At 40.9% G+C, this 22,754-nt stretch overlaps 1 long non-coding RNA gene across 2 annotated transcripts in view; it reads right to left on the bottom strand.

The window, feature by feature from the left end:
- Window positions 1-729: 729 nt before the first annotated feature.
- Window positions 730-22,754, bottom strand: part of LOC137143230 (uncharacterized) — a 90,028-nt gene continuing 68,003 nt past the window's right edge. For both annotated transcript variants that reach the window (XR_010917151.1, XR_010917153.1), the window contains one exon: window positions 730-744. This is a non-coding gene — a long non-coding RNA (uncharacterized lncRNA). The remainder of the gene's footprint in view (window positions 745-22,754) is intronic.

The following is a 22,754-nucleotide window of genomic DNA, read 5'->3' as shown; positions in this document are numbered from 1 at the left end:
TGTCATTACAAAAGTATTCGGGGCCAAATCCTCAGTAGACCTGACTCAATGTAGTTCCATTGAAACCAGTGGAGATGTGCCCATTAACACCAGCGGAAGCTCTGGCCCTATATTTCTCAGCTAACCATACCAGATCTCACCTAATTTTTTTCTCTAGTGTTTAAAAGTTCTTTTTAGTACACAAAGAAAAGCGAAATTTTTATGCAGCAAATGTACCTTTTTCTTTTTTGAAAGCAGTAGTCAGGGAAAGGGGAGCTGGTATTTTATTTACCTTTATTAATGAAAGGATACATTTAAAATTAGATTTCTAATTATATAAGGTGATAACACACTGATGTAATGGTTGTTAAAGCTCAGAAATTAAATGACAAAAGCCAAAACACAACCCAGAGTTTTTAGAGCAATCTTAGAGCTTGGAGAATTCATAAACCAAGTAAACCTTCTGACATAACTATAAAATGTGGTATAAACCCTAGGAAAAAATAGCCATCTTGAAAGGGTAACAGCACTTTTATGAGAATTTCAACTGCACCATGGCAACATCAACCCGTCAAAGCAAATGAAGGGCAGTAAAAGTAAAATTAAAAATGATGAAGGGGGCACCAGCTTGCTAACAGCTTTTCAAGCTGTAAAGCTTTCAAATGTTATCTCTTCATTGGTTTGTTCAATCACACATGCCGGCAACCAAGCTTTATCATATTATGTATCTTTCCCATCACTGCAGCCTGCCAGGTTTTGATGGACCTGTGCATAAAAATAAATAAATAAAAATCATTTCCTCCTGCCTGCTTCCCCCTCCCTCTCTTTATTCTCTTCCCTACTCTTATTGGCTCTTGTATACCGGTGCCAACAGTGTCACCTACTGACAGCAACAAGGACTGGAAATTGTTCAAGAGGCTGCTCACCAGCCTGCCTGCTCCCCCAGAGACGCAGACAAGGCTCTAACCTTTTTTGTTTTTCCTCCCATCCCCAGAAACAGAGGTGGCTGCTGTGACACTCTCATAGACCCAGCCCACAGGAGCCAAGGAATTCTTTGTTAGGCCCTGTCTGTGCCCTATTAATTGCAGAATCAAAGGGCAACTTTTTGTTTTGTAACTATGCTATTTAATTGTAGAAAGCATTCTGGGACACAGTGGGTATGAAAGACACGTGCAAATTAAAAGCCCAATCATGCAGCTGCTCTCTATAGATGAAACCCGTATTGACTTCAATGGAAACTTCATACAGGATCAGCCCGTAAATTTTTATTTTATTGTATTATACACGAAGACCGGTATGTTAAGGAGCAGCAACATTTAGGCTGATCCTCTGAGGCCTTTCTTATAGTCATCTCTTTCTTTCTTCTTTTCCACTGCCCCCCGCATGACTCTTTCACCTCATTTTTGAATATCCTCGTAACTCAAATGGCATTAAAGCAGATCCTAAACACTAAGCACGTTTTATTGTTGTGTTGAAGAGATCATATCCACCAAAAACAGAGCCATTGGAGGAGAGTTAATAAAGACAAAGCTGTGAATACAAGCCTTAAAGTCATATTTTGAAAGACCTTTAATGGGGGAATTTAGCTTTCAAAGTACCAGAGTTATTAAAATGTAGATTCTTCAAGATGTATCTGTGACAGCTCCTTCTGCTGGGCAGAAAATCCTTGGTGTCTTTTACGCTTCTGGTCTCATTGCAGAAGCTGTATAGGACATCATGCATTTTGGGGTGGGGGTGAGACAGATTGGCGAAAAAAGGGCCTCTGACCACTTTGTTGCAAAAAGATGCACTATATGTGGTTTGACCTGTTTATAACAACTGCTCTTTTTTGTTTTCAACCTTTTGTCCAAGCAACCCCACTGACTGGTCTGCATTACTGTACCACCTCCACGCTAATACATAAAGCATAATATAAACGGAAATAAACAGCATGATATATCTAGCACAACTGCGTCAAACCCAGAAACAGAGGTTGGCGGGGGAAGGGAAGAATGTGATTTTTTTTTAAGTGTCTCAGAAAGACAAACTAGGAAGCTGGAGGAATGTATACTCTGATAGAGCTTAGCCCTGTAGAGAGGATAACACACTGAAGAACCAGGGCTGTGGTTCTGCCTCTTGGGAACTCCTTTAATCCTGAGTTTTGTTATATCATGTTTTGCTTAGCTAAGGCAAGGAATGCTCCTTTCAAGGTAAACCAACAAAAGGCATGTGATTTAGATGTGAAACAGCCTTAAGAACCCCCCCACACACATAGCAGAAAAGGGTGCCTCTGTCACCATTCCCCCACACTAAACATTCTCTTTTGCTTAGTCTCAGAGACACACAGTTGGGTCTGCCCCAAAGACCCATTGAAGTTAATGGGAGTCTTGATTGCTCTCAGTTGGTTTTCATTGAGGCACTTACAGAAGGCTGTTCATTGCAGAGGAGAAAGTAAGGGTGAGTCTATGCTAGAGAGTTTTGTGGGCAAAATCAGCTTTTGTCAACAAAACAGGGGAGATGTACAGACAGAAATGCTCCTCCCCTCGATTTAACACCCCTGCCATGCTGACATAATAAAACCACCTCAATGAGAGGTGTAGGGCTTATGTCAGTGTAGATAGGGTGATGCAATATCACTGTAGACACTGCATCCCTTACATCATTTGTGGGGCTGTCATTGGAGGGGTGAAATTGACAAGAAAGCCCTCATGAGAGCTGAGCAGCTGGTTTCTGCTCCTGGCTTGACCCCGCTCCCGGCTCTGAGAAGTCTGAGTGACTGGTCTCCATTCCCAGCTGTGAGCAGGGTGAGAAACCCAGGCACTTCTCCACCCTCTCCCCACAGGGAGCCGGGGCAGCCTTGATGAGTTCATGGCTAAGCCATGAAATTGACATCGCTGCTTGGTTCCTGGTGAAGAGTGAGAGTGGAGAAAGGAAAGTCCCAGGCAGTTTCCCCTGGCTGGGAATGGGGAGGGGAGAAGCCCTGGACTGGCTCCTGGTGATGAAGGAGGTGTGCCGGGAGTCAGCCCACTGAGAGCGCAGAGGGGTAGTGTGGACATCAGCGGTGGTTGTAAGTTGACCTATGTTAGGGCAACTTATTTTTCTACTGTAGACAAGGCCTAAGAGGCACATTCTCATATCAACATGCATGGTTGAGGCTATCCTTCTGAGTAGTAAAGGATGTTTTAAACAAGGGTATATAAAGAACTGGACCTTTTCAATTGTTGCAAGTATTGATAAAGCAAAAGGACACATACATGGTAGAATCTACTTCCAATCTGTTTTGCTATCGACTTCAAACAGAGTCAAACTGGCCTATTCTACATAAATTGTCAAAGGGGTCACTGACATTAATATTTTGACATCATGTTCAATACATCCTGAGTAAGCAATCAGCACATAGTTAATTTGGGGGGCACACTTTATATTCTCATGATCATGGAGAAATGAAGTGGGTTTGTTTGGCAACAGTGGCAAATCACAGCTCAGCCATTGCCCTTTCTCCAGTATCTAAGATGAAACAATCATGCTTTTAAATTAAGTTATACATCCTATGTGTTACCAATAATATTGTTGGGGGGCGGGGGAGGGGGGTGTTAATCAGTTTGTCAACAAGAGGAGGCATTTTACTTATTCTTCTGTAATTCATTTTATTGATGTAGCCAGATGAAAGAAATTAAGGTGAACTAAATAAAAATGTATTATCAATTTACTCTTTCATTAAAATGGACAGACCTAGGACATCTGGGTTCCATTTCTGTCTCTATGACTGAATGATGTTACTCTGAGTAAGCCCCAAAACTTCTTTGTACCCATTTCCCCATCTGTAAAATAGCCTTTGTAAAGCAATTTGAGATTCTCAGATGAAAGGTGCTTTGTATATGCAAAGTATTATTGTATATTAACACACACTCCCTTGATGAATTGTCTAGAAATTATCTAATGTTCAATTTACTATTTTAAAGTGAGATACTGGAAAATGTACTTTGAACCACCATTGAGTTCATTGTACTATAGATAATATGTACTCTAAGATAAATGCCAGTCTGCTTTTCAGCCAGGTCATAGTTATAGAAACTGACTTCATCATGATTTACAATCGGCCCTGCTTCATTTATCTGTACTTCTGTTTTCCCATCTGTAAAATGGGAATAATGAGACTTACTTTCCTTTGTAAAGCACTGTGAGGTCTGTGGAGGAAAATCTCAGTTTTAGAGCTCAGTATCTTTACTGGTCTACACTGGTGGCTTAATTCGAACTAAAGTCCCTTAACTCGAATTCATTACTCCTGCGTCTACACTTGCGCATTGTTAATTCGAATTAAGGAGCCTTTAAAATTGAATTAATAAAACCACCTCTGCAAGTGGATTAGCGCCTGAAGCGCATCAGTTAATTCGCATCAGTGAGTGTGTGGACGCAATGGGACTTAATTCGAATTAATTGGCCTCCAGACTGTATCCCATGATGCCCCATTTCAGTACCCTCCCCCAAAGCAGCCCCGGGAAGATTTAAATCTTCATTTCCTGTGGTGAATGGGTTTAAAATCCAAGCTGCGATCACCCCCTCACACACACAACAAGCCCTTTGCAGTTTGTCTCTTTAAGGGTTTGAAAGATTTCACACACCCTCTCTCCACGCGTGGTGAATGTGCTATAACTGCCCAGCAAGCCCTTTGCATTTTGTCCCTTTAAGATTTGTCCCTTTGAAAGTTTAGCCCTTTAAAGTTTGTCCCTGTGAAAGATTTCACCACCCACCCCCCTCCCCGTGTGGTGAATGCATTTTAAATACCCGCAGAGAGAGGAAATTCTTTGCTACATTGTTTCAGTGGCCAATCATGGAAATTGATACTTTCTTAAGAGTTTATTCACAGTGCTACATGAGGATAATTATATCATGCTTTCCATCAGTGAAATGGAAACATTTGTATCACTGTGTTAATATACTAACTGACTCCTTTGTTATGTATCTTACATTCTACAGACACCTGTAGAATAAAAATCAAAGGCAAGCAATATACAGGAGGTGGTGGGGGGAGCATAAAAGGCAAACAGCATACAGTTCTAAAGTAATCCAGGATAAGCTGCGATGTATTTGCCATGGTCAAAATGAGAGCGTAGTTCAGCTGGCTCCATGTGCCTGCAGCAATGGCGATCAGGGGAGTAAAAAAAAAAAAAAAAAACATGAAAATCCTTTTCCTGTTTGTCTGGGGGTGGGGGAAGCAGCGCTGCATCCTGGGATGATGACACTTGTCACAACAGCCTCTATGGTTAGTTGCACTGTGGGATAGCTTCCCACATTGCACTGCTTTCTAATTCGAATTAAGGCTGGCCAGTGTGGACGCAAGAAACCAGCACAAACACTGTAGTATGGACAGTCTGCAGCGCTTTCTATAAATCAATTTCTGTTATTCGAATTAAGCTAATTTGAATTAGTGCTGCAGTGTTGACATAGTCTTAGTCTACTTATCCTCAGACTAAATCGGATATATGCTGTGACAGTGCAAACTTCCCCAATTCTGTCGTCCCAGTAGGCCTTAGCCTTGACTTAGAGAGGGATCACTGTGAGGGGAAGAGGACTGTTCATTTTCCATGCCTGTTATGATCTGGGACTAGTAAATGTGAGACTGACCGTGCCTGTTGTGGTGATAGCTTCTGCAGCGTGGACACTTGTCCATCAAATGAGAGCTATCCGTCAGTATCAACATGGGCTGGATTCAGAGTTGCAACCTACAAATGAATGGTTCCATGTCCCCTTACCAACTACCTTAGCCATATGCCCATGGTGATGAGCTATTAATTATCCCTAACAGGGTTTCATAGACTGATTATGACTGATACCTTAGCAGCCTTTGATACCACACTTCAAACCACACATATTTACTATAATGTCGGAAGACTGAAGTAATGTAACTGTCAGCATCTTCACTTTCTCAGAGGTCTCAGTTTACTACTTTAGGAAATCACAGAGATATTTCTACCACCAGTCTATGAGACGTCTCTCAGGACTTCATTCTAGTACCAGTTCCTTTCAGCTTCTCTGTTTTACTGCTCTGAGCCACCATTAGAGAATCTGGTCAGGCCTCCCACTGTGTCACAGAAAATAACTGGGTCTATTTGTCCTTTGTGTCAATTTCTGGCAAAGCAGCCTCCACACTCCCTAGCTGCACAAGTGAAACTCAGACTTGGATGTCCAGAACTGGCTTGTTTTAATCTAGCTAAAGACTGAATTGCTGTTGCTAGACATTAGGAGAAATTATTAAATTATATTTAAGGAAGTATTAGCTGCTGGTTTTGTTAGACGTTTTGAGATTATTTTGAACCCTTCACATATGCTAACCAAGCGTATTACTGGCCCCAACAGCTCAAAGTTTATCATATCAGAAATGTGACCAAATGACATTCACTTTCCATGGCTGATAAGGAAATCCTTATTTATGAATTCATTTTTAGCAATAGAACAACTGTAATGACCTCTATACTGCTTCCCCTAACTCCACAGCTGTATAGGTTTGCTTTCCAGCAAGCACAGAAAACAGCAGATAGAATTCTTTCAATCATTGTATTTTCCTCACGTAACTGCTGGTGCAGGAGTGACACCTGTTAAATTATGTAAATTTAAGTTTTAGTATTATTACAAAACCAGTCATCTTACTTAGTGATTAAGGACAAAAATTCTGATTACTATCCTTACTAATATGTTGCTTGAACCCTCCCATGGGATTTCAGAAAGGTTTTTTCTGAATTTAAACACAAATGCATGGTGGCAGAGATCAGTAACCATGGTTTATGTATTCAGGAGCAGTGGCAGGAAAGAAAAACATAAGTTTGTCATATTATACGCACAAGAGATTTGGGTTTTTTAAGGAAAAACTTGTTAACAGTCCTCCATGCTTTATTCCTCAAACTCCAAAACATAGACATACCCAACTTTCTGTTACGTATTCTGTACAGTGCAGTTCCATGCTTTCTTGTAATTTCTACTTTCTTGTAATTACTAAAATTACAATTATTATTGATGGGCATTCATAACATAGTCTAGGGCATTACAATAAGCCATAAAAATAGTCTTTAAAGACAGGCATCTCTTTATTTGGAGGTGTGAGAAGCAGACACATTAAAATATGCCTTAAAATATACTTTTGACAGTTTTTGTCTGTCTCTTCCCATTTAACTGCCTGAAGGCAATCACCTTCATCATCTTCCAAACCTTAAACTTTAGGCATTAAAGGTAATGAGAGTCAATAGGCCCAACCCAGCAGGTAAGACACCTTGCCTGGACAGCATTAATTAAACTAAAGCAAAAATACACAATTCCAAGGAATTTTCCAACTGTTAGTTTCTCACACTAAAGACTCTGATAACTACACAGGGATGAGATTTTCATGTTTTTAAGTCTAGCTAACAACCCCTCCTGGCAGGTGTCAGACAAGAATAATTGCTCCCTTTCCTTTCCGGAGTGCCCTATTGTCTCCTATAGGTTAACAAAGAATTGGGAGAGAGGAAAAACAAAATGTAGATTTAAACCAATTAGGGATAACTCGCTGGTGACCCAAGAACCTAAAAGTCCCACAAGTCAAACTTCACGATACCTGAAGAAGCTGGGGGTGGGTGTGTGTGTGTGTGTGTGAGAGAGAGACATACCAGGGTACAATCCAGACTAATGAGTAGCTGTGTCACCCCAGTCTTGTCTTGCTGCTGTCACCTCCAACCTAGACTGCTCATAAACAGTCTCCAGCATGCAAAAAACCTAGCTGGCTTCAAGACTAAGCTTGATAAATTTATAGAGAGGATGGTATCATGGGACAGCCTAATTTGGCAATTAACTGACCTTTGGCCACTAGTGATAAATATGCCTGATGGGATGTTAGATGGAGTGGGTTCTGATTTACTAGAGAGAATTCTTTCCCATGTGTCTGGTTAGTGAATCTTGCCCACATGCTCAGGATTTAGCTTACTGCCATATTTGGGGTCAGGAAGGAATTTTCTTCCCGGGCTGATTGGCAGAGGCCCTGGGGTGGGGGGTCACCTTCCTCTGCAGCATGGGGCACAGGGTCACTTGCTGGTGGATTCACTGTAGCTTGAAGTCTTTAAACCATGATTGGAGAGGACTTCAATAGAATCATAGAATATTAGAGTTGGAAGGGACCTCAGGAGGTCATCTAGTCCAACCCCCTGCTCAAAGCAGGACTAACCTCAGCTATATCATCCCAGCCAGGGCTTTGTCAAGCCTCAGCTTAAAAACCTCTAAAGATGGAGATTCCACCACCTCTCTAGGTAACCCATTCCAGTGCTTCAACACCCTCCTAAGTGAAAAACTTTTTCCGAATGTCCAACCTAGACCTCCCTCCCTGCAACTTGAGACCGTTGCTCCTTGTTCTGTCATAGGTTAGGAGTCTATTACAGGAGTGGGTGAGTGAGGTTCTATGGCCTCCGTTGTGCATGAGGTCAGACTAGATGATCATAATGGTCCCTTCTGACCTTAAAGTCTATGAGTCTATGTAAGTTACTTCCAACTATGTCTGTGTTTGCTGCAGCCAGTCAGCCACACTTTGGCTTTTACCCACCTTAAAGATTATCACAGAGTGACCCTAACACGCTCCCAGTCCCAGATTTTCCCCCAGAAACAGATATACTATATGGTCCTGCCCAGGACAGTGCAAGTATATTGAGTCTGTTATTCCTTTAAGGGAATAATATGCACACAACTGGTTACCCCAAATGCAGTAATCCAGACATGTCAACTTGAACTCACTGGATTAGATAAAACAATTTAAAAAATGTATTAAACTACAAAGGAATAGCTTTTAATTGAATACAGGTAAGGTGGCACAAAAATCAGAAGTGGTTACAAGAAAAATAAAGATAAAATGCATACTGGTGCCTAATTTAACAAACAGTACTAGATTTAAGGCCATTTTAAACTGGTATTTAGGATTCACTTCTGGATCTCAGGGAACTTAGAAGGGAATCAATAGCAGAACTATTTTTTTTTCCTATGCACATATGCTAGCAAGCAGTGCTGGAAAGTGGAGTTAGTAGTAATATTTGCTTTACTTCAGATATCTGCCATGAGTGAGATTAACTACACACAATCCTAGAGATGAACATATGCACTCATACAGCACTCCATTTTAGCTAATGGGATTCCACACAGGAACAAAGGTCCAGGCCGTAGGATCCTGATGGAGAATAAGGGGATTAGTTAGCTTGATTCCCAACACTGACATGGGGTATTCCTCACTATAAGTACAGGCAATATTGCTGGAACCAAAAATATTTCTAAAATCACAATTAATATTTTAAGTGTGGCCACTCTACTCCTTAAATCAGATTTCATTCCGCTGTTCCAATGATCAATGGCCCAATTCCATGCCATACCAGAGTAAATCTGGAGTAATAGAAGACAGAAATCTGTTCCAGTTCATTTGTGTCAGACCCCCAAAGCGTAGGAAATGAGATCTCAGAGATGAAGTTTCCTTTCATAGTGCTTTTAGAAATAAGTTTCAAAGATTTCCTTTCAATCAGCCCCACAGTGGTTGATTTCATTTTCCTATGTTTTTATTGTATAGTACCTTGAGATGTTCGTTTGATAAAGTGCCCTATAAATGGGAATTTTTATTGCTATTGTCATTGCACTTCTTGGGTCCCAAACTATATGTTATTGTCACATCAGTGTTTTAGACTGGCTGGTTTCTTGCTCTTGAGGTAAGATTGATCAGTTCTGTTATTCTTCCAAGTGAGAACAATATATTTTGTAATTATTATAGAAATCTTTTGCAGAGCACTACATTTGGGCTATGTGCCTAAGCACAGAGTTATGCCTCTTCACACAGGATTCTCTGTTTCAGACTGGGGAAAATTATATCCTAGAGATAAGTAATAACAGGATGCAACTCCACTCAAGGCCAACCTTTTTTTTTTAAATTCAGTAAACAGCCCACAAGGAAAATTCCACTTGGCCTACAAAATGTATTTTTCTTAGACAAGCAAATGAAAAGTATTTGATGAGATGCGCTATCAACAAGAACCATCACCATATGCACCATCAAAATGGATTTGGATTTAAATTATAAGCAAGGCCGTTGACAGAAGTGTTTTAAAAATCTTTTTACACTAAGTGGGTGGTGGGTTTTTTGGTTTTTTTTTTCCGTCTTTTATACCCATATTTCCTGTACTTTATTCATCATATCACTTGTTTAACTCTTTGCGCTGCTTCCTGAAAAAATGGATTACTGATATCTTTCTACAGGTCCAAACTCAGCTCTGTTACATCAGCATGGCTGCATTGATAGCAGTGGAAAAGATAGAGAAATTTGGCTCACTGTGGGCCACATTCAATTAAATTCAACCTGAAAGAAGTGGGTAAATGCCATGGAAGTTTCTGGGTCAAATTTAAAAGGGATGTAAATAATGTGGTAACATATGCGTCAAGTGAATATTGATCAAAGAAATAGTGTAAGAGACAAAGTAGTTTTACTTACCCACTCACGTATGTAAGTGCTGAATCTCAACCCAAGGGGAAGAATTGGATCTTAGTTACCCTGGTATAAATCCACAATAGTTCCATCAAAATCAATGGAGTAACTTTATATTTTATTTTATTTATACCAAGGTAACAAAAGTAGAATTTGCTAATCTCCTTTTGCATGTGTGTCCCAAATAGAAGTGGCTAGGAATTTTCTGAAAAAATAGGTTTTCATCAGAAAATACCAATTAGTCAAAACCAAAATGTATTGTGGAAACAATCAGTTTTGATGAAATTGCAATAAAAAGCAAGCCGATTTCAGCCAGAAACCTGTCTGGTTTCCTGTCTCACTCATCCCAGGGTCTACTGCTCCATAGAAGTTTTCTGACCACATTGATTGGGACTGAGGATGTCAGGGCTTCGGGACACCAGAGCAGCCCTGCCATGCAGAATATCCCCAGAGTCAGGGACCTCATGGTTCCCAGGCTCAATTTCATTTTGAAATTTTCTAAAAAAACTGTATCAAATATTTCAAAATTTACTTTTTTCAGGTTTTCCCTTCTATTTGAAATGTTTAAAAAAAAAAATCTATTTTTAATTCAGAAATTGAACCTCCTCCCCCCCCCCCCCTTTCTGAATTTCCAGTGGAATGGAAATTCTAATGTATGATGAGCTTGAATTCCAAATTATTTCTGCCCACTTGAGAAACATAAAAATTTTATTACTTTTTATTCTTGTACCTCTGTTGGCTCTGAAATGCTAGTAGAGATACAAGAATAAATTGTGGTAAATAGTGATGTCCCCTAGGGGTCTGTCCTGGGGCCAGTACCATTCAACATATTCATAAATGATCTGGGAAAAGGGTAAATAGTGAGGTGGCAAAATTTTCAGATGATACAAAACTACTCAAGCAAGTTATGTCCAGAGCAGACTGCGAACAGTTACAAAGGGATCTTACAAAAAACTGGGTGACTGGGCAACAAAATGGCAAATTAAATTCAATGTTGATAAATGCATATTGGAAAACATAATCCCAAGTATATGAATAAAATGATGGGGTCTAAATTAGTTGTTATAACTCAAGAAAGATCTTGGAGTCATTGTGGATAGATCTCTGAAAACATCCACTCGTGCAGCGGTAGTCAAAAAAGCTAACAGAATCATTAGGGAAGGGCTAGATAATAAGACAGAAAATATCGTATTGCCTCTTTATAAATGCATGGTATACCCCATCTTGAATGCTGTGTGCAGATCTGGTCACCCCATCTCAAAAAAGATATATTGGAACTGGAAAAGGTACAGAAAAGGACAACTAAAATTATTAGGGGTACAGAAAAGCTTCCATATGAGCAGAGATTAATAAGACTGGGACTTTTTAGCTTGGAAAAGAGATGACTAAGGGCGGATATGACAGAGGTCTAAAAAGTCTAGACTGATGCTCCATGGTGTGGAGAAAGTAAATAGGCAAATATTTATGCCTTCTCATAACACAAAAACTAGGGGTCACTAAATGAAATTAATAGGCAGCAGGTTTAAAACAAACAAACGGAAGTATCTCTTCACACAATGCACAGTCAGCCTGTGGAATGCCTTGCCAGAGGACATTGTGAAGGCCAAGACTATCATAGGGTTCAAAAAAGAACTAGATAAGTTCATGGAGGATAGGTCCATCAATGGCTATTAACCAGGATAAGCAGGAATTACTGTTTGCCAGAAGCTGGGAATGGGTGATGGAATGGATCACTTGATGATAACCTGTTCTGTTCATTCTCTCTGAAGCACCTGTCGAAAGATAGGATACTGGGGTAGATGGACCATTGGTCTGATCCATTATGGCCATTATCTTCTTATGCCGTGGTGGATGGAACAGATTTCTTTCTGGTTCATGCATCATCTATAATATTTTGAAATCAGTTCTAAGTTCAGACTGGGCTTGATTCTCAGTTGACTTCAATGGAGCTATGCCAATTTATATCAGCTGAGTATCTTTACTACTGATATTGAAGTATGATTCAGAATGGAAAGCTTCATTCTGAGGTCCTAAACTGAGCTTGTGGTGCTGGCCTATTAAAAAAAAATTTTTTTAAATTGTTTTTTACTTGCAAACTGAGCACTTTTGATATGGGAGACAAATACAAAGCCCTACTTTCAGAGCTGCTTTTCACAGCATTGCCAGATGTTCATCCTAGAAATTGTAGGTGAGTTATAGCAGAAGGAAAGCCAAGGATTGACTGGCAGGACAAATACAGGTTAAAAAAAATCATTTGATTCTTCATTACAGTTCTAGCACTTATTTCCTGCTGGAAGATGGAGCAGCACCAAGAGGAACCCACATTTCCTACTAAATTTAACAGGAAACTTGTGATTTCCTGCTTCAGTCCCCAGATGGTAAGGAAGAGCAAATAGGGGATGATTTTACTTTTCAGCTATCAGTGCTACATAATGTAAGTATAACCAATTCCTTTCTCTACACCTGTGATGAGATTATGTTCTTCTGAGACACTTATTTTGTTTAGTGGGAACTCTTTTTCTGCTAATAGCATAGACTTCTGCACATCTCAGAATGACAGGCATGTCCAATTGAAAAATAAGCAAGTTTGTTTTCTTCATAAAAGCATATTTTTTTTCAGGAATCTCGACCATGGGATGAGCACCTGATCTTGGAAACCTTTCCCAAGATGACCCTTACTCCACAGAAGGTGTCAACAAAATCATGCATATCCCAGTACAGCCAGGTACAAAAATTTCATGATAGGTCTTCAGCACACAAATATCGCATTGAATGTAGAAAATGTTGTAGCAGACAATTGATCCATCACACACATTATCCTGCCCATGTTAGTGACCTGATTCTTCAAAGAAAGGAATGAAAACCTGTAATACATCAACTATGCAATGCTTTCCAGGATAGGGAAAGGAAAGGTGGATGATTCTGCACTGAACTGTCTTATTTCACACTGCAGTACATTGAACCACCAACACCAACAAGGCAACCACTAGGGTCAAAGTACAGTTTCAAGGAGATTTGGCAAATTAAATTTTCAAACATTGCTGAAATCTGAAGGCATCCAGATCATATTAGTTTTCTCCTTTAAGTAGCTAAAGATCTCTATTTAAAAAAAAAAAAATCCAACTTGCAACCGTTGTAACTTCCAATATATTTTACACAGTTGTATTTACAATTCAATATATGTATCCATTTATAATAGGCGTTTCATTTGTAGTTTGACATCTCAGCCTACTGTAATAATGAAACTCGGTATGTAATATGAACATAACCATGTTTGTACTTTTTCTCATCTTCATCCTCCAACCTAGATATTATAGAAAGTGCTGACATTAACAAAACCCATATTAATATATTGCCGTTGTGCCCCATGGGCACTAGATCCAATATACAAAAGTGTAACACAATAGCTAACGAGCAAGAAGACACTAGTAAGAATTACAGAAACAGTAACTGGAGGGTATAAAGTGTTCAATGGCAGAGAATAAATAGCAATGGGAAGAAAAATCCTTGTTAATAGAAAATGCTAACTTGAGAAAGATACATATGCTTTGTCCATTGAAGTACATGTTTTGCTCACACTTTAGTTTACAAAATTACAGATATTAGAAATAACCATGCAACAGTCACTGATGCCTTATAGAGCATGTTGTAGCCTGTCTTCCATGCACACTATAATCCTATTAACACCTCCTTCTCTTGTAAGATCATCATTAGTACAGCAGTGCTGGACAACCCTTTGTCTGGTACACTGTTCCATTAATTGAGCAGCGTTTTCAATTGCTTACACTTTTCCTTTCTATGGCATTACTTAAGGATAGGCTTGGCACAATTCAATTTTTATATTTTTAGAACTTCGACTGATGATATCAATGGTTATTTATGTATTTTTTTCAATTTTTATTGATTTAAATTTTCAAAGTTCTGGGAAATTATGGAGGGAGTCAGGCAATCATTATTTAATGACAGCAGACAGATTTAAAAAGCTAAAGCTTTATAACCATTAAAACATATTGTCAATATCACACATCAAAGTAAACAAAGGAAATATCCTTCAATCAAACTTGAATAAATTCTCAAGCAGCATTTTTTTTTAACTTTGCCTATTTGTAAATTTCTGTCATTGATGGAAATATGTTTTCATCAGTTTGTGTGTGTTCAAAGAAATCAATGTTTATCACTAACATTTACCAATAAAAATCTAATCCCGCCAAGCCTACGTATGGCTATAGCAAAGCTGTTCTCAAACTGGGGTAAATAGATTGGTTTAAAGTATAGTCTCAGAATCAATTAGGGCTACACTGATTAAAATTAGACAGGTGTGCGCCAAGTCATTTTGAGTTTCAGTTGTGGTACCCTAAGTTTTAAACAACTGCTGGTTTAGCTATTTCCTTAATCGCTTCTCATTTTAGCATTGACTACTATAGGCAGTTCATTTTCATAATATTGCTTTTTTCCTTTCCCTAGCTCTCTGTGACCTTACTTTAGTGCTGGCCATTAAGACTACGTGAGAGCATTCTGCGTGCAGGAGTCAGCACGTGGTGTTGCTAATATCACGATCGTCATATTGAAATATAAAGGGGATATAATTAAAGCTAATTCATAGGGGGCATATGCAAAGATGAACATTTTCATCACAAATTTTTGCTTGCAAATTTTTATCATCTCAGTTCAAGCCATTTCTTGCCTCTGGATTTTCACTCTTCCATGACCTTTCAGGTCAATTGTTTTTCACTGCAAAACATGAATAATGCGCAAAAACAAACAATACAAACAAACCACAAACCTGTATTGCTCAAAATTTTATACTTGTTTGTTTTCCAATTAAAAGAAAAGGTTTAGATCAGCTAGCTTTGAAACATTTCTTTTGCGCAATGTACATGATGAAAGCAAGTGAAAGAATAAGGAGCAGAGGATGGTCCTTTGGCAAAGCTAGGAATTGAATCCACATTTCCCAGGTCCCAGTCTAATGCATTAACGAAAAACTTCCCTTGCAACCCTGGACATGTCACAATCTCTCCGTGTCTCAGTTCTCCATCTGTAAAATGGGGATAGTAATACTTCTTTTGTCTGTCTGTTTATTTAGCATGTCAGCTCTTTGGGGAAGGGACTGCCTCTCATTCTGTGAACATACAGGACTCAGCACAATGGGGCCCCAACTGAGACTGGGGCCTCTTCATGCTACCTGAGTATAACTAATAACAGAGATAACGACTGTTTCATGTTGCTGCTAAGGAACCCCTTCTCCTCTTGGGGATTTCTTCCCGAAAACTGACCCAAGGGGCATTCACGTACTTGATAGTGGGACCATTGTCCCTGTGTCTGTTGAGAGGCAAAATATCTCACCTACTTCACCCTGAGTGACAAAATGAAAATTGCAGTAACTTGAGCATCAGCATTTTGCCACTTTTGCATTAAGCATGAGGGAGGCGGGGTGAGGGCAATTGCATTAGACTTTGCAGACAGGGCACAGAGGTCAGTACCATTCAGTAGCAATTAGCAGCAGGAGTGAGAGAAGAAGCAGAGTTTAAGCTGGAAAAGTACCTAAAATTACACAGGAAAAAAACCAGCACCTGTGAGCAGAAGCAACAAGAACAGCCTCCTCCCAATGGCGTCGCCAAAGTATTGCTGATTGTAATGACGACTGGGATGGGAGTATGGATGATGTTGGCTCATCAAAAGTAGAATAAAATATAATGAGGCAGAAACAGTAGAGCTTGACTAATCTTTTAGCTTGGTCCACAACCAGAATCCCTCTCGTTGAAAATATGTAATCAAATGCATGTGTGACAGTGGCCTAAGCACACTCAGTCATCAAGATACACTAGCCACACTCTCCAAGTACACAAAGAGACAGCTAATATAGTTGTATTAGGGATGGCCAGTTTCTCTTACTTGAAACTGAGATTGTGATCATCTTTTTCTCTTTAAATAATTCTTGCCCCACTTCTAGTACTATGAAGAAGAATAAAGTAAACATACAAACCACAGGATTAGCAGCCATAGTCAAGCCAAGGAACATGCAATAAAAACAGCCTGACCACAGCTAAATTATGGAACTAGCGAAGGGAGAATCTCAAAGACTTTAGAAAAGCTTCTTCAGTCTATCCAAACCTACAGAGCCCCCCAAACCTTCTGTCCCCACAACTCCCACCTATCCCCAACAGGGTCATCCTCATATTAATTCTCTATCTGGTGTTGACCTCTTGGGGAAAAGGCCAACTATTATAGTCTACTACCAACTCTGGTATCTGATCCTATGTCTGCAAGGAGCAGTACAGATGCCTCCTGCTGGAGGCTCATGGGATCAGGGCCAAAGGTATGCTGCACAGCCCTTGTGAATGGTTAAGATGGAAAGCACAGGGATCAGTCCCTTGGAAAAAATATCTGGAAGCTAGTTTTCTTTCCAAGTAGCTAAGAAGGAGCAGTGCAGTCACGTTCTTCACCATCTGGACTGATATGCCACAAGTTCAGCCAATCAGCAAATAACCACCGATACTGCTTAACTTTTATCACATAATCATTCCCAGCTCCAAACTTGCCGTTAGAAGTGCACCTTGAAAAGCTGGCTCACTAGTTTTGCTGATACCCTTAGAGTGCAACATGAATAAAATAAAAATTGAAACCAATATTGACAAAAACTTAACTGGTGTGGAAAGTTTGATAGACCTGCACATAAATTGAAATGCTACAGACTCAAAAAGAGGCAAAAGCCAGTGCTCCAAATTTTGCACCGACTACTTCATCTACTGATCCAAAAACCCATTATCATCAGTCAGCATCTTTCAAATGACATCAATGGAAGTTGGATCAGGTCCAGTCTCACTTAGATATAAAATTGATTTCCATAAATTTGGTGGTTTTACTGAACTTTTATTTTTTACAGTATTTCCATTAGCAGAACTATTGTGTTATTTGTGCGTTTGGATCCCAAAGTCTTTGAAACTAAGCAATTACTCTGAAAAACACAGTGTTGAGAATGCAATCATATGGCAACATGTAATTACAACACATAACTTTGCACATAGGGTTTTGCACTGCACCCTGAAAACTAAAGTGCTGCCATATTTTTTTCATGCTGAATAAGACTCCAGAGATTCCAAACAATGCACTCAACTTCAAAACATGATTCTCACAGCTTTTGTGTTGACATAAGTGAAATGTCCAGACAGGCCAATAAAAAAAGTACAATATACCTTTTCCATTCTCTTTTATTTAGGATAGTTTGAAATGTCTTAAAGGAAGAGTTTGGAGACCAAACCATATATCTATATGCCTCCCCGAGGGCAGCTTCTCCAACCACTGCCAGTTGGAAGACCCACTATGTGCACAGTCAAAATTTAGCAATTCATCATGTCAAAGAATAAGGAGAACTTCTCTGACTCCAGGGATCGATCTTAACACCCAAGGGGCACAAGGGCAGAACATAAAGTCTTTGAGTTACTGTTAATGCTGCCTTCTAGTAATAAAGGCCATCCATTCCATCCACTGTTGTTAAAATTCCCAACCTACTGTTTTCTCGCACAAAGCAAAAACAAAAAACCCAAGAAAACCAAAAATCTCATTTTTGTGGTGTCTGAAAAATTGATCCTGATGCAAGTTAAAAAAAAAAAAAATCACACACACACAGAACCCACAAGAAACAAAGAAAAATAAGTTACCAGTTATGGTTAAAAAATAACTTCTCAATAATTTTTGAATAAATGTTTGTTGCACTCCTAATTTGCAGAGTGCTTCAGACAGACAGTTTAAATTGATGGCTTGTTAGTGAGGGCTGGCCCCTTTGTGAGATGTTTTCAGAATGATTGATTTACAATAAAGTGGCTCCTGGTGGGTGCACGCAGGTGGAACTGATTCAGATCGATTCCACAGAAGCTGACTAATCAGCTGTTTAAACTGGCAGAGTGCTCAATGACAGAAGCACTGCAGCTATCATTTTCTAACTAAGATTACAAATTAACTTGTTCTGTTTATCCTGTATGCCATCAATATGGATGCAAGGAGCTGAAGGAGGTGGGATTCCAGGCTGATGGGATAAAGCTTTCCCTGCAAATGTGTTTTGCAACACTGACAATAAATGCACAGGGGGAAATTGTGCTACATATTTATGAAAGTACTGTAAAATAGAACACTAAAATGAGCTCTCCTTTAATTAATTAATTTGGCCCCTTTAATTTGTGCAGATAGTGTTCTTTAAATATATGGATGAAAAGGATAAATAAAGGCCAAAAGTGCCCTGCTTTCCTCTTCCCACTAGCCACCCTGCTTCCCTGTGTAAATTATATACACCACCACTGGACTAACATCTTTGGAAATTGTTACCTCCTGGAGTGATTAATTGCCATTTCATATCTGCAACCATCTCTCTGAAAGTGCTACTTTTATAATGGGTATGTTGAGTAATGTTGAGTGAAGTCAATTTAATTTCAGTTGACTTTCACCTGCTGAACATATGAAGTCCGAGGCGCATGTTCACACTATGTGCATCGTGTCGGGGGTTTGCGTCCCCACCAGCTGCGCTTGCATCAATAATCAGAGCAGTGCACCGTTGGTAGGTATCCCACAGTGCAACTACCTGCAGTGCTTTTGGGGAAGGTTGTCTTCCTCCCATGATGCAACGTGCTCCCCCTCCCCCATTCAAAACAATGAACTTTTTTTGCGCAATTTTCCCAAAGCCATCTCTGCTGCACGTACGCCATTGCCGGAGGGGCATGGAGCATCACAAACACCTCACAACTTATCCTGGAGCATGGAAAATTGCAATGTTATTCAAGCTGCCCTTCTACAAACCATAGAGCGAAACAATTCCCGTTTGCTGCAGGCTATCATGCAACATCTTCAGTTGGTGGAGCACCGGTTCTGTCCTGGGAAACAAGCACAGACTGGTGGGATCACATCATTACGAAGGTCTAGGATGATGATCAGTGGCTGCAGAATTTTTGTATGCGAAAGACCACTTTCACTGAACTTTGCACAGAGCTGTCCCCTGACCTGAAGTGTATGAATACTCACTTGAGACCTGCTCTGACAGTGGAGAAGCAAGTGGCCATCACTCTGTGGAGGCTAGCAACCCCAGACTGCTACCGGTCAGTTGGGAATCAATTCGGAGGTGGTAAATCCACCGTTGGAGCTGCTGTGGTGCAAGTGTGCAGGGCCAATAATAGACTTCTGCTAAGAAGGGTAGAGACTTTGGGAAATGTGCAGGACATAGTGGACGGGTTTGCCACAATGGGGTTCCCAAACAGCAGCAGAGAGATAGATGGCACACATTTCCCTATCTTAGCCCCAGACCACCTTGCCACAGAGTACGTAAACCAAAAGGGATACTTCTCAATGGTGTTGAAGGCCCTAGTGGATCACAGGGGACATTTCACTGACATCAGTGTGTGGTGGTCTGGAAAGGTGCATGACACGCACATCTTTAGGAACTCAGGTCTGTTCAAAAAGACCCTAGACTGGGCACCTGGTCAGCAAGAAGGAGCATTTCAATAATACACTCAGCAAGTGCAGAATGGTGGTGGAATGTGCATTTGGCTGCTGAAAGGCAAAGTGACAGTTTGCTCACTAGGTTAAACCTCAGTGAACGCAACATCCACAATATTATCTCTGCCTGCTGTGTGCTCTATAATGTGTGTGAAACAAAGGGGGAAAAGGTCCCCCAGGGTTGGGTTGTGGAGGCTGATAGGCTAGCTGCAAACATTGAGTAGCCAGACTCCAGTGCCACACTGAGACTCAACCATGGAGCGCAGCACCTCAGGTAAGCGTTGAAAACCCATCTTTGCAATGAACTGTAGTAATGTACCTCTCAGTGCTGTGCCTTCCCTTCCCACCATCGGTCCCCTCCCCTTCTTTCCCTGCCTACAATCCCTCAGCTCTCAATGAATAAAGAGTAATGTTTTTTAAAGCAGTACAGTTTTATTGGTGACCCGTTACAGTGTAGGGAAAGGAAGATAATTTAACTCTCATATAAGGCTGCTTGGCTATCCAGAGCAAAGTATGCACATTCCCAGTTCTTAAAGGGGCTGTTTCTGCTCCGCTCCACCGGCATGGAGCGGAGCACATACTGCATCCTGCTCAATCTCCTCCTAGAGCATTTGGGGGTGGGGACTGGTATGAAACAGCTTTCTGTCTGAGCTTTTTGGAGCAGCTACAGTGGGAGTCTGTCCTGCCACTGCTCTTCCTGGAGCTCTACCAGACATCTCAGCATGTTAGACTGATCCCTCATAATATGCCATGTCTCCTGTTGCATTGCACACTTCTGCTTCTGTGATGATTTTCGGTTTTCCATGTCCATGTTTAGTTTCTCTGACAATGACATCCTCCAGGCTCTGACCTCTGTGTCAGCAGCTGCAGAAGCATTCATTAGCCCATTGAACATGTCATCCTGAGGTTTTTCCCCCCCCCCAGTTTCTAATCTGGGAAAGGCGCTCTGCAGGAGGTGTAGGCTGAGGTGTCCATTGTAAAGCAAGCAAAGCAAAAAGTTGCCATTGTTAGCTGGCCCCATGGACAGAAAAAAGTTACAATGTAAAAAGAACTCCCTTTCATACTCACAAGGCAAAGCCAGACCCGCATACCAATCAGTACCTATTGCATGGGTCGGAGTGGCATTCCAGCCATGGTAGGTAAGTGGCCCTTGCATCCATTATAGGGAATTCTCGGTAGCACTAAATTCCCCAATCCACATTTAACCAAGGAGAAGGATCATTGGGCTCCCCTTTATCATCCCGAAGACCGGTTTGGGAGGAGGTGGTCCAAAGGGATTGGAGGAGGGTGTGGGTGAAGTGTCGTTGGAGAAAACATAGGGGCACCCGTTCCTGGACCCCTAACACCTATTTCAACAATATCATGGCTGGGAATGGTCTGTGTTGGGGCCCAGGACACGGCAGGGGAATAACATGCAGTGACTATATTTGTTGGGTTCTGTAAACTTGCGGCCTCTTCCCTAGGTAACCGTGTGTGATATCAATCTCCTGAGGGTAACACAGGTGGAAAGGGAAGAGTTGCTGCAAGCATCGGGGTACAGGCCTGGCCCTTATGCTGTTATGCTGTGTTCCACAATAATGCCTGCTCATTTAATAGCAGAGTGGTGGGGAAAAGTGTCCTACTGTGGCAGAAGAAATAAGGCTGCCCTCTCCAGAATCCTTCTGCAAAGGATTGCAGAGTACCTACATGAAAGTTTCCTGGAGATATCCATGGAGGATTCTCGGAGCATCCCTGTGCACATAAATAGTCTTTTCCAGGGGTAACCCTCTGCTTCAATTGACCAACACCCAGGAAGCCAATCCCCACAAAAACACAAACTCTCATAAATTTTTCCCCACAAACAAAAAGCTGGCCTGGGGACATAAGCATAGAAATATGATTTGCTATACACATTCACTAGATGTTCCTTCCCTGCCACCTTGGTCAGTAATGCTGTTCTGTGTTTGGCTGGGCTGCTCTGGGGGTAATGAACAGGTTCTGGCTCTCAGGGAGAATGGTCTCCTGCCTCCTGTTCTCCTCATCCTACTCATCCACAGAGTCCTCCTCATTCATCTGGGACTGGGATTCTTCGGAGATATCGATGCTGCATGGTGGCACAATGGTGGGGTCACCGCCGAGAATCGCATGCAACTCCTCATAAAAGCAGCATGTCTTTGGTAATGAGCCAGAAGGACTGTTTGCCTCCCTAGTTTTCTAATATGCCTGCCTCAGCTCGTTGATTTTAATGCAGCACTGCTACATGTCCCTGTTGTGGCCCTTCTCTACCATACCACATGATATCTTCTCATAGATATTTAAATGTCTTTTGCTGGCTCGGAGCTGAGTCAGAACAGACTCTTTGCTCCATAGGCTGATGAGATCCAAGAACACAGGTCGACTCCATGCTGGAGTACGCTGGGGCATGCAGTCGCCATAAGCAGCTCAGCTACAAAGCTCTCTCCACGCTGACCAAACAGGAAATGGGAATTCAAAATTTCCTGGGGATTCAGGAGAGGGGCTGTTTCTTGTGCACGTGGCCGTGGTGCAGCATAGTGCAAATGTCCAGAGTGGTCATAACAGAGCATTACAGGATACGTCCTGGAGGCCAATGCCGTTGATTTACGTTGCACTCTGTCTACACTGATGCTCATTTGACCATAGAATTCGACTTCAGTGCTAAGCCACTTGCAGAAGTGGTTTTATTAAGTCAAATATTACCACGATTTAGGTCAGCTAGTGGAGATGCATACTTTATGTGGTCAACTTAAGCTACATTACATCGACCTACATTGTCAGTGTAGATCAGGCTAATGACATGAAAAACCCTCAAGGGACCATAATAAGTATGGGTAGTGAAAGGTATCAG

Source organism: Emydura macquarii, unplaced genomic scaffold (genome assembly GCF_026122565.2).
Source record: "Emydura macquarii macquarii isolate MOO-44397 ecotype Brisbane River unplaced genomic scaffold, CSIRO-AGI_Emac_v2 contig_67, whole genome shotgun sequence".
NCBI classification, from domain to species: Eukaryota; Metazoa; Chordata; order Testudines; family Chelidae; genus Emydura; species Emydura macquarii.
Note: the sequence above shows the minus strand (reverse complement) of the source record. Positions and strands in the feature narration are given on the sequence as shown.